Source organism: Solanum dulcamara, chromosome 4, assembly GCF_947179165.1.
Source record: "Solanum dulcamara chromosome 4, daSolDulc1.2, whole genome shotgun sequence".
In the NCBI taxonomy this organism is placed as follows: Eukaryota; Viridiplantae; Streptophyta; class Magnoliopsida; order Solanales; family Solanaceae; genus Solanum; species Solanum dulcamara.
Window position 1 is genome coordinate 29,632,559 of NC_077240.1, and position 12,194 is coordinate 29,644,752.

The window sequence follows — 12,194 nt, forward strand, 5'->3', positions numbered from 1 at the left end:
TCGTCCTATTTCAAAAGATAGGGTCGTTAGAAGTCGACCCCTTAAACGAACTCATTCTAAAACTTAGCCACGACAAATTCTTTGGGCTTAGCTTGGTTCTAGGGATCCTTTATGACTCCACATCATCTCTAACGCTCTTCAATTACTTGGGAACTCATCCTAACTCATGCATACACTTTACAATAGTCGGGTTCGATCCTACACGTATACGAAAAAGGTTCTGTATCTTAGTGAAGAATTTTGGGGGGTGTTATATTATCTCCCCCTTGGGATCATTCGTCCTCGAATGACGAGTAAACCAAGGATGGACTCGGGGTACAAATCACAATTAGAATTTAGTCATTTAACCAATCAAATTCTCAAAATAATTACTATCCAAACTCAAAATGCACAAACGAATTCAAGTCAAGAAAATGGACATTACCTTTAACATTCTCATCGGTAGGCACGAATAGATGTAGATATTTAGATTTCATATCTTCCTCCGCTTCTCATGTGGATTCCTCAACGAATTGATTTCTCCACAAGACTTTGACTAAGGCAATCTCTTTGTTACTCAATTTGCGAATTTGGCGATCAAGAATTTGGACCGGAACCTCTTCATAGGATAAGCTATCCTTAACTCCTATACTATTAATGGGGACTACCAATGAGAGATCGCCCAAGCACTTCTTCAACATCGAAATGTGAAATACCGAATGAATGGCGGCTAGCTCTGAGGGTAACTCCAATTTATAAGCGACACTTCCTATCCTCCTCATATCCCGGTAAGGACCAATGTATCGAGGACTAAGCTTTTCCTTCCTTCCAAACCTCATGATGCCCTTCATGGGTGACACTTTCAAGTATACCCAATCATCCATCTCAAACTCTAAGTCTCTCCTCCTCACATCGGTGTAAGATTTTTGATGGCTTTGGGCTGTCTTTAGCCTATCTTGAATAACTCTCACCTTCTCCATGGCTTGGTGAACAAAATCCGGCACAATCAACTCAGCTTCACCAACTTCAAACCACCCAATCGGTGACCTACACCTCCTCCCATACAAAGCTTCATAAGGAGCCATTTGAGTGCTTGTATGATAGCTATTATTATATGCAAACTCTATGAGAGGTAAGTGATCATCCTAATTTCCTTTGAAGTCAAGTACACATGCCCTCAACATATCCTCCAACGTCTGGATGGTGCGCTCCGCTTGGCCATCTGTCTGGGGATGAAAGGCCGTACTAAGGTTCACCTTTGAACCCAGTCCCTTCTAGAAGGATTTCCAAAATTGGGAAGTGAATTGAGCTCCTCGGTCTGAGATGATAGACAAGGGAACCCCGTGCAATCTGACGATCTCCTGAATGTATAATTTTGCGTAATCTTCCGCGGTGTCAATAGTCTTAACTGCCAAGAAGTGAGCCGACTTTGTCATCCTATCCACAATCACCCAAATCGAATCATGTTGCTTTCGGGACCTCGACAATCCTGTGATAAAGTCCATGTTAATCATCTCCCACTTCCATTCTGGAATCTCTATATTTTGAGCTAACCCACATGGCCTTTGATGCTCAACTTTAACCTGTTGGTAATTTGGGCACTTGGAAACAAATTCCGCGATATCTGTCTTCATTCCACTCCACCAATAAACTTCCCTCAAGTCATGGTACATCTTTGTAGAGCCAGGATGAATAGAGTATCTGGAACTATGCGCTTCAGCCATAATCCTCTCTCGAACATCATCGACATCTGGTACACATAATCTATTTTGGTACCTCAACACACCATCTCCCCCTTTGGTGAAAACCATAACCTCTTGTTTGTGAACAACTTCCTTCAGCTGGAGAAGGATGGGATCTTGGTCTTGCTTCTCTTTTACCTCTGTCAGAAGTGAGGATGCATACCCATCCTGAACATTAACTCCGCCTTCATTGTTCTCTTCAAGACGAACTCCCAATCGAGCTAACTTATGTATCTCCTTCACCAATTCTTTCCTTCCCTCCTCTAGATGGGTAGTTCTACCCATAGACAACCTGCTAAGAGCATCAGCAACAACGTTAGCTTTACCTAGATGGTAGAGAATGCTCATATCATAGTTTTTGAGTAGCTCGAGCCATCTCCTTTGCCTCAAATTGAGTTTCTTCTAGCTGAAGACGTATTGTAAACTCTTATAATCGGTGAACATATCAACGTGCACTCTATACAAGTAGTGGTGCCAAATTTTAAGCACAAATACCACAGCGGCCAACTCAAGGTCATGAGTTGGGTAATTCCTCTCATGAACCTTAAGCTGTCTTGAAGCATAGGCTATAACCTTCCCCCTTTGCATCAACACACAGCCCAAACCGATCCTAGATGTATCACAATAGATCACAAAACCCTCTGTTCCATCGGGCAAAGTTAGAATAGGAGTAGTGGTTAGCTTGGTCTTCAATTTCTGGAAACTCTCCTCACAAGCATCGAACCATTGGAACTTAGCCTTCTTTTGGGTTAGCTTGGTCAATGGTGATGATATGGATGAGAATCCCTCTACAAACCTTCGGTAATAGCTGGCCAAACCCAAGAAGCTCCTGATCTTTATCGGGGATTGGGTCTGGGTCAATTTTTCACTGCCTCAATCTTCTGAGCATCAACTCGAATACCATCTCCAGATATAATGTGGCCTAGAAAAGCCACTGACGCAAGCCAAAATTCACATTTGGAGAACTTTGCATACAATACCTGGTCTTTCAAAGTTTGTAAGATGACCCTAAGATGATAGGCGTGCTCCTCCTCATTCTTGGAGTAAACCAAAATATCATCTATGAATACAATCACAAACATATCAAGATATAGTTTAAATACTCGGTTCATGAGATCGATAAAAGCTGCGGGGGCATTAGTCAACCCAAAGGACATCACCAAGAACTCAAAATGGCCATAACGGGTCCGAAAAGCTGTCTTTGGGATATCACACTCCCTCACCTTCAATTGATGGTAGCCCGATCTTAGGTCTATCTTTGAGAAACAGGTGGCACCTTGAAGTTGGTTAAATAAATCATCTATCCTGGGGAGAGGGTATTTGTTCTTTATGGTGACCTTGTTCAGCTGTCTGTAATCAATACACATTCTAAGGGACCCATCTTTCTTTCGCACGAATAGGATAGGAGCACCCCATGGTGAGACACTTGACCTAATGAATCCCTTATCTAACAAGTCCTTCAACTCAGCCGGAGCCATTCTATATGGAGGGATTGAGATAGGCTGGGTATCAGGAAGAACATCAATCCCAAAGTCAATCTGTAACATCCCCTAAAAACGTTGTATACGATGTTTCAATTTTTGCTTAAACATGATACAGCCTCTGTATTTTGGTCATAACTTTTCATAGGAATATCCAAATTGAGTGATTCAAATTTCTGAGTAACCACAAGATCATTACCTACAACTTTTATTAAGACCATATTTTAAGATTCGGAGGTTAATTAGGTCAAATAAATTAATCTTTGTAAGGTAGGATGCTGTGACGGAAATGAGTGTTTATAGAAGAAAACTCATATCTCACTGTAGGTTTATCCAAATTGGTTGATTCTTGAACGATATAAAACTAGACTTCCATATCTACAATTCTTATGAAGACACAAAATCCTAATAAAGAATTTATCTTATTCAAAAGTAACTCCCAAAAAGAGTATTCTGTCAAAGATAACTCATTTCACCTACCATAGAAAGATCTAGATACATTTGACATCACTCATGACATAAATTGTCCTCCATTTAACATCATCCATGACATCAATATATTCCACTAAATTTTCAGATTTTTATTTATAATTATTTTATTTATTGTTAGGTCCTCTTTCCCACTTATAAATACCCACCTTATTTCCTCATTTTATTCATCAAAGCTTTCTCAAGCAAATCTTCTCTCTATACACTTCTTTACACATTCTCAAATATAGTTTTAGTTCTTAGTAGTGAAGAAATACTATTCCGGTAATTCATATATTCCGGGTAGTACACAAAACGTTCCGGCAAGGAGAGAAGCTAGGACTCAAGAGTGGTTATTAAGTCTTCCGGTACCAACTAAAGCTTCGGTTTCCAGGTATGTAAGGCTTCAATGAGAGTATTCCTTCCACTCTCATGTCTAAATTATTTTGATTATATGATAAAATATATTTATTTTCTCCAAGCTCTACTCTAAGTTATGTGGGTATTTATCCATGTGTTCTTCCACCCATGTAGTCCAAAAACTCTTTCAATTAAGTCTCTTGATTTTAAGTAATATTTTCTTATGGTAATTCTTAATTTTACTTAATAATATGAATCATGGTTAAACTAATGATTATTGCTCTATTTTGATGCAACATAATTTTATATGTATGAATTGATGGTTTACAAGTAATTCTTTTATTTATCTATTTAAAGGTTCTTGAAATTCATGGTGGGTTGTTTAAAGCATGATTTTTAATTAATGGATTTCAAAGTATTTATGTATATTTATTTACATACATATTTGCAAGTTGAAGTGATTTGAACCCACCTAGTTTTACTATGTTTTTAATAAAGTTTGACTTGAAAGCTTTGACTCCAAATAAATGTTTATAAAAGCAATATCTATGATCAAAAAGGGAGTTTTATGAAATGAAAGAATGATGAAATGATATGAATGATGAATTCTTTATGCAATAAGGACAATTCTTGCATATTTGAATTATCAAATGTTTTAATGAGCTATTCTACCGAATATGATGTTTGAATTCTCAAGTTATATGCTATGAATATTTTGAAGTATTAAACTATTCCGTGGAATTGACTTAGCACCGAATGAGGCATTGAGGTGGGATTCGGTAAGGGAATCCTAGTAGCAACCCCTTGTCTCATTAACTATGTGCCAACATAGGAGCCCTTGTAGGCTTAGGCTAATAGATCCATAAATAGCCCTTAAAGTTAAAGTTAAAGAAATGAATGAAGTTGACAGAGTTCTACCTGGCAAGTAGTCTCCCCGGCCAACGTAGGGGGTTATGTTGGATTCCATGTAATAGCTCGCATGGTCTTAAATGTCGGTTATGGTTAATTTCCCACAAAATGAATATTTTAAAGGATATATATATGATTTATTATGCATACATTAAATTATATTTCATATTACATAAATGTTTTAATGTTTTCTCAATGTTCATGCATCCTTACATACTTAGTACATTCAAAGTACTAACGCATACTCTTTTGCCTACATGATATCACCATGTAGGGATCAGTGCTCCTCCTCATTCTCCTCCACGTGGCTAGTTGATATTCCATTGAAGACTACTTTTGGTGAGTTCCCATGTTCCGGGAACAATACTCCTTTATCTTTCTAGTTTATGATATGTTAAGATATTTTACTATGGAATTTCTTCTATTATGATTGAGGGTGAGCTAGGGACTTGTCTTAGCCCCATTAAATCTAATAGTTAGAGGTATTGTTGGACATATGTAAGTTGAAGATTTATTATGATTTCCGCTTGTTTATTTATCATCATTACCTATGAAAGGCTAAAAGAATGCTAAGAGGCTTGTTTGAGGTACTTTCGGGTTCCTCATTCGCCATGTCACGTCTAGGCCCTAGGTTTGGGTCGTGACACAATCTCTCTATTAGGAGGGACTTCGGGCAGGTCTTCAGGAAAGACTTCGGGAAACTCATTGACAATCGAAACCGACTCAAGGGATGGAGACTCAACCTTGTCATCTTTCACTCGGACAATGTGATAAATACACCCTTTTGAGATTAGCTTTCTGGCCCTAAGGTATGAAATAAACTTACCCTTAGGCACGACAGGACTACCCTTCCACTCTATGAAAGCCTCATTCGGGAATCTGAACTTGACAATCTAAGTCCTACAATCAATAGAGGCATAACAGACATAAAGCCAGTCCATGCCAAGGATCACATCAAAATCAACCATGTCTAACTCAACTAAGTCAGCCAAGGTATCCCTGTGATAAATTTACATAGTGCAATCTTTATAGACTTTCTCATATACGATAGAATCACCGACAGGAGTAGTTATGCAGAAAGGCTCACGAAGACATTCAGGAATTTTATCAAATTTACTTGCCATGTAAGAAGTCACAAAAGATAGTATGACACCCGGATCCATTAAAATATAACAGTCAAGAGAAAAGACTCGAATCATACCCGTCATGACGTTTGGGTAGTCCTCCTGATCTTGGCGACTACCCATGGCATATAGACGGTTTGTACCTCTACTCGTACTTAAAGTAGTGCCCCTCTGATTACCTCTAGCTGGTGGTGCGGTGGTAGAATAGTGGGCTTTGTTCCCCCATGTTGGACACTTCTTCTGAAAATGGTCCATTTGGCCACATTTATAACAACCAACCCTTCCCGCTCTGCATTCTCCCAAGTGGAGCTTACCGCACTTACCGCATGGTGGCTTCCCTTGTGAACCTTGACCCACGCTAGCCTGGAATTGAGAACCCTGGGGTCTAAATTTCTGGCAACTCTGTCCCTGCCGATCATACCTGTTATGCGGCATATGTGCACTGGCGGTAGATGAGGCATAGTTGGAAGGCCTCTTTTGGAAGAAGGACCTGTTGCCCTTGTTTTGCCTCTGTTCATTCTCATGCCTCGCTAATTTTGTCTTCTTGCTCAGATGCTCCTCTCTGTCTTTCCTCTTCTCATCCTCCACCTGTTGAGCATACATCATTAATCTTAAAATATCCATGTCGGAGATTAACAATGCCGCTTTGCACTCCTTCTTCACATGTCTTCCTAAGCCGGAGACAAATTTCCTCATCTTCGACCTCACATCTGGGATCATCTCTGAGCATATCTGGACAGTTGGATGAACTTTAGACTATACTCCTTAACAGTCATACTTTCGTATTTTAGATTCACAAACTCTTCCACCTTCGCTTCCCTCAATTCTCTAGGAAAGAAATGGTTAAGAAAGGCTCCCTCAAATTCATCCCACATAGCAGGTTCAGCATCATCACCTCTACCTTGTTCCCATTGATTATACCAAATGTTTGCCACATCTTTGAGTTGATAAGACACCAACTCAACCCCCTCGATCTCCGTAGCATGCATAGCTTTCAGGATCTTCCACATCTCATCAATAAAATTCTGGGGGTCTTCATCAACCTTAGAACCCGTGAATGCCGACGGAATCATTCTCAGAAAGTCTCTAATTCTGGTGGCAGCAGACGGCTTTTGGGAACTAGAGCTAAGAGTTGGCGAACTCTGGTTACCATTTTGGGCAGCCACTAGTTTAGTGAGCATGACAATCGCTCCTCTAAAGTCTGCTTCCGAAGTTGGTGTAGGCGGAGTAGTAAGCATTTGAGGTGCCTCCGCATACCTCATAGGTCGGCCCCTAGCCCTCGATGGGCGTACTTCTAACTGTGGCATCTCTGCGTTATCAGCATTCCTCTGGCTAGAAGTACGTTTAGGAGGCATTATCTCTAACGTATAAACGCACGAATTAGAAAGAAAGTTTTATAGATTTTAACTCTATCGCACGAATTAAGAGTATGAAAGAAGTGAAACAATTCTTAATGTCTTATAGCCTCCTAATTATAAGTGTGGTGCACAACACACCCATAAGCAAGACTCTACTAGACACGGGTTCATAGACTCCTTAGGACTCTTGAACTCTGTGCTCTGATACCATATTTGTCACGCCCCGGGAGGGTACCCTAGGCGTGGCCGGCACTCGAAAGCCATTTCTGGCCTCCAAGCGAACCACCTGGTCCAGTCACACTTTCATTCATTCATATTCTACCAGCGGAAGACTCAATCATAGGAATACTATCCATAATATAGGGCCAAAGGCCAACCAACTATCAAATCAATAACTAGATAGAATGAACCTAGACAAAATGAACAATCCAACATTTCTACACTTTAGTCTATGAAGCCTCTATCAACAATCTAGGAGGTGCCGATGACAAGCCCATGGCTACCAACAATCAAAATAAAAGAGACAAAACAATGCTATAAAGATAATCTCGGCATCCTCCGGAGACTAGGAGGGCTCACCAACTAGTGGGAAGTGGGGAGATCTTCAACGGTGCGTCGATTGATGATCTCTAGTACCTGTCTCTACATCATGAAATGATGCAGGCCAAATGGCATCAGTACGTGGAATGTACGAGTATGTAAAATGGCCGAATGAAACAAACACCAAGGAAGAATCAAATCAACTCGGAATCTCAACTCAAGATAAATAACAACTCAATCAAGTGCCCTAAGTCTAAACAAGAATATAGTTTAGACGGGACCAATCACATATCATTCAACTCAATCCAACTCAGAGTACTACCAAGACCTATATGGGAGTTTCTCTTATCCGACAACCATCACTTAAGAGCCAGTGATAATACAACAAACCGACGTTGTTGCCGCGTCCGTTCATACTTTGCCAGGGTATGAACGAATCAACCAATTATGGATCCAATCCAACCAAGTCCTATAATGTCAGGACAATAAATTTGGGGAAGCATCCGACTTTAATGGTTCAATCCCCTCCTACGTTTGGCAACGTAGTTATTGGATTCGAGTTATTACTTACTCTTACCCAATTCGGTGCTCGATATTCCTCCCAAGACTCAATGCTCATAAAACTCCATCCAATCAACTCAATCAAATCATATCGACAAGTCTCATTTACAATCTTGTCAACTCATCAACTCTATCACAATCAAACCTCTCCCAATCATACAATCCGATCAATCCCAATCATATCTTTCAAGAGTAGATTAAATATGCATTTATAACAACATACAAACCTATCCAATCGTTCCTCTATTCATTTAACAAATCCTTTGGGACTCATCACAACTCCAAGGTTTTAAATCAATAATTCAAGATAAATAACATATTTAAGAAAATTAACATTCTTTATCATAATCAATATAGTTAAGAAATTAACAACATAAGTTCGACCTCACATCTCAATCAACTCATAACAACATGAAGCACATCACTTTCTCGACTCCACAACATCTACATAATAGAAATTAGGGTAATAGATGAAAAAGACCTATTTGGACCTACCTCTATCAATAAGTTTCATTCTTATGGACAATAAATCAAAAGAAGATGTAGGGCACATGGGTGGACTCAACTCATGCTTTGAATATCCTTACATACCTTAGTGAAGACTTTGAAGAAAACCTTGATGTTGGGTCTTCAATGGAAAGCTTTAATCTTTGAAGTTCTTGAAGCAATCCTTGTTGGAAATGGAGAAGAAAAGGAAGAGAAGGAAATTTCTAGGGCTTTTAGAGAGAGTGTAACAACCCCTAAAATGTTGTATGTCGGTATTTCAATTCTCGACGAAAATAATACAGCCTCTGTATTTTGGGCATAACCTTTCATAGGTTGGTCCAAATTAGGTGATTCAAATTTCTGGGTAATCACAACATCCTTACCTACAACTTTCATGAAGAACATAACTACAAATTCGGAGTAAACCTTCGGATTTAAGGTATGTAAGGCTTTCATAGCATTGGATTGAGTTCGTCCATGCGCCCAATATTTAAATTCATTATAATTGAGTTATAGTTTAGTTTTATCCAAATCTTGAATTCTAAATGAAATAATTCTTCTTCTATTGAGTTTGATATATTATGCATTAATATTATTATTATTCTTATCTCTCATATTATTGGAATTATTGTTCATGGCTACTTTCCCATGAATCCTAATTGATTTAATGTTCATGAATATTTTTACACATGTTTTGAGTAAAGATGTTGGATTTTTATTATTTTTATTGATAAAAAGAGAGTTATATGAATTAATACTATATATGTATTTTATTGAGTTTTGAAAGAGCAAAAGAATTGAATTTGAATGAATTTGAGAAAATGATATTTTGAGCAAGATGTTTTGATGAGATGTAAATGATGTTTTTGAAAGTATAATGATTGATGAACATGAAATGAGATGAGTTTGATGATTTAAATTAAAGTCCAATGAGACTAGATGATGAGTTTAATATGAGCACATATTTTGGGAGTAGTATTGAGCACCGAGTTGGGTAAGAGTTTAATTGACTCAAACCCCAGAACTACGTAGCCAGCGTAGGATGGAGGCTATGCCTCTTAAGTCCCAAAAAGAGGACTTTGATGAATGAATCCAAGATGGTGATGTCCTTTACCCTGATAAGGTATTGGATGGATGTGGCAACGACATCGCTTCGTTGTATCATTGCTAGCTCATAAGTGATGGTTGTCGGTTAGAGAAACTCCTAACTGAGTAAGCATTGCTTATTACTATTATTTTTATTATTATATTTTAAACTTGCATTACATATTCATGTTGAGATGATGTTGAGTTCTGAGCTGAGTTTTCTTGAGAGGAGTTTCTTGATATCTGTCCTTACCTTCCTGCCATTTTACATACTTGTACATTCCATGTACTGACGTCATTCGACCTGCATCGTTTTATGATGCAGATATAGGTGTTAGAGATCCTCAACAGGCGCATCGTTGAAGATCATTTCTTTTCAGCTATTTGGTGAGTCCTTCTTGTATTTGAAGGAACTCCTTATCCTTTTATTATTATTGAGTGTGATGTTTCTTTTGAGGTAGCCATGGATATGTCATTGGCACCATCTAAGAGTATTAGAGGCTTCATAAACAGAGTCTGATGATGTAATCGGAGTAGTTCTCCTTAGAAACTACTTCTTATAAGAATTATCTATTTTTCCTTTGATTATGACAAGCCCACATTAGTATTCTTAAGTCTTCTGCTGATGAATAAATAAGAAATGAGACCAAGTGGTTCTCTCGGAAGCCAGAAATGGTTTCTGAGTACCGGCCACGCCTAGGGTACCCTCTCGGGGCGTGACAAACTTGGTATCAGAGCCCAGAGTTCAAGAGTCCTAGGGTGTCTATGAAGCCGTGTCTAGTAGAGTCTTGTTTATGGGTGTGTCGTGCACCACACTTATAATCAGGAAGCTATAGGACATTAGGAATTATTTTACTTCTTTCATAATCTGAATTCGTGCAATAGAGTTTAACTCTATAAAATCTTTCTTTCTAATTCGTGCGTTTATACGTTTCAGACATGCCTCCTAAATGTTCAGCTAGTCAGAGGAACGCTGCCAGCACTGAGGTTCCACAGTCAGTGATGCCTCCACGGAGAACTAGGGGCCAACCTGCAAGTTCTACTGAGGTACCCCAAGTACCTACTGTTCAGACCACTCCTACTTCTGAGGAAGATTTTCGAGGAGCGATTGCTATGCTCCCCCAGTTGGTGGCTGCTCGAAATAGTAGCCAAAGTTCACCAACTCCTAGCTCTAGTTATCAAGAGCCGTCTTATGCCACGAGGATCAGAGATTTTCTGAGAATGAATCCACCGGTCTTCACGGGTTCTAACGTTGATGAAGACCCCCAAAATTTCATTGATGAGATGTGGAAGATACTAAAAGCGATGCATGCTACAGAGATCGAGGGGGTTGAGTTGGTGTCTTATCAACTCAAGGATGTGGCAAATATCTGGTATAACCAGTGGGAAGAAAGTAGAGGTGAGGATGCAGAGCCTGCTCTTTGGGATGAGTTTGAAAGAGCATTTCTTGATAACTTCTTTCCCCAAGAGCTACGTGAAGCAAAAATTGAGGAGTTTGTGAACCTCAAGCAAGAGAGTATGACTGTGAAAGAGTATAGTTTGAAGTTTATTCAATTGTCCAAATATGCCCCAGAAATGATTCCTCATATGAGGTCTAAGATGAGGAAGTTTGTCTCTGGCCTAGGCAAACATGTAAAGAAAGAATGTAAGGCAATGCTAATGATTTCTGACATGGATTTTTCTAGATTGATGGTGTATGCTCAGTAGGTTGAGGATGACAAGAAAAAGGACCGAGAAGAACACCTAAGCAAGAAGGCTAAGTCTGCTGGGCATGAGAATGAGCAGAAGCAAGGGAAGGGTAACAAGTCTTTCTTTCAGAAAAGGTCTTCCAATTATGCACCTTCCCCAACAAATGCTTTTACACCTAATACCAGGTATGATCAGAGATCGCTAAGTCACCAAAACTTTCGATCTCAAGGTTCTCAGTCCTAATTAAGTATGGCTCAAGGTTCTAGAGGAAAACCACCATGTGCTAGATGTGGGAGGCTCCATTTGGGAGAGTGTCGTGTGGGCACCAATGCTTGCTACGGATGTGGAAAGATAGGTCACTTCCAGAATGAGTATCCTTCAAAAAGGCAGGGAGATGGAAGTAGTAGAGCT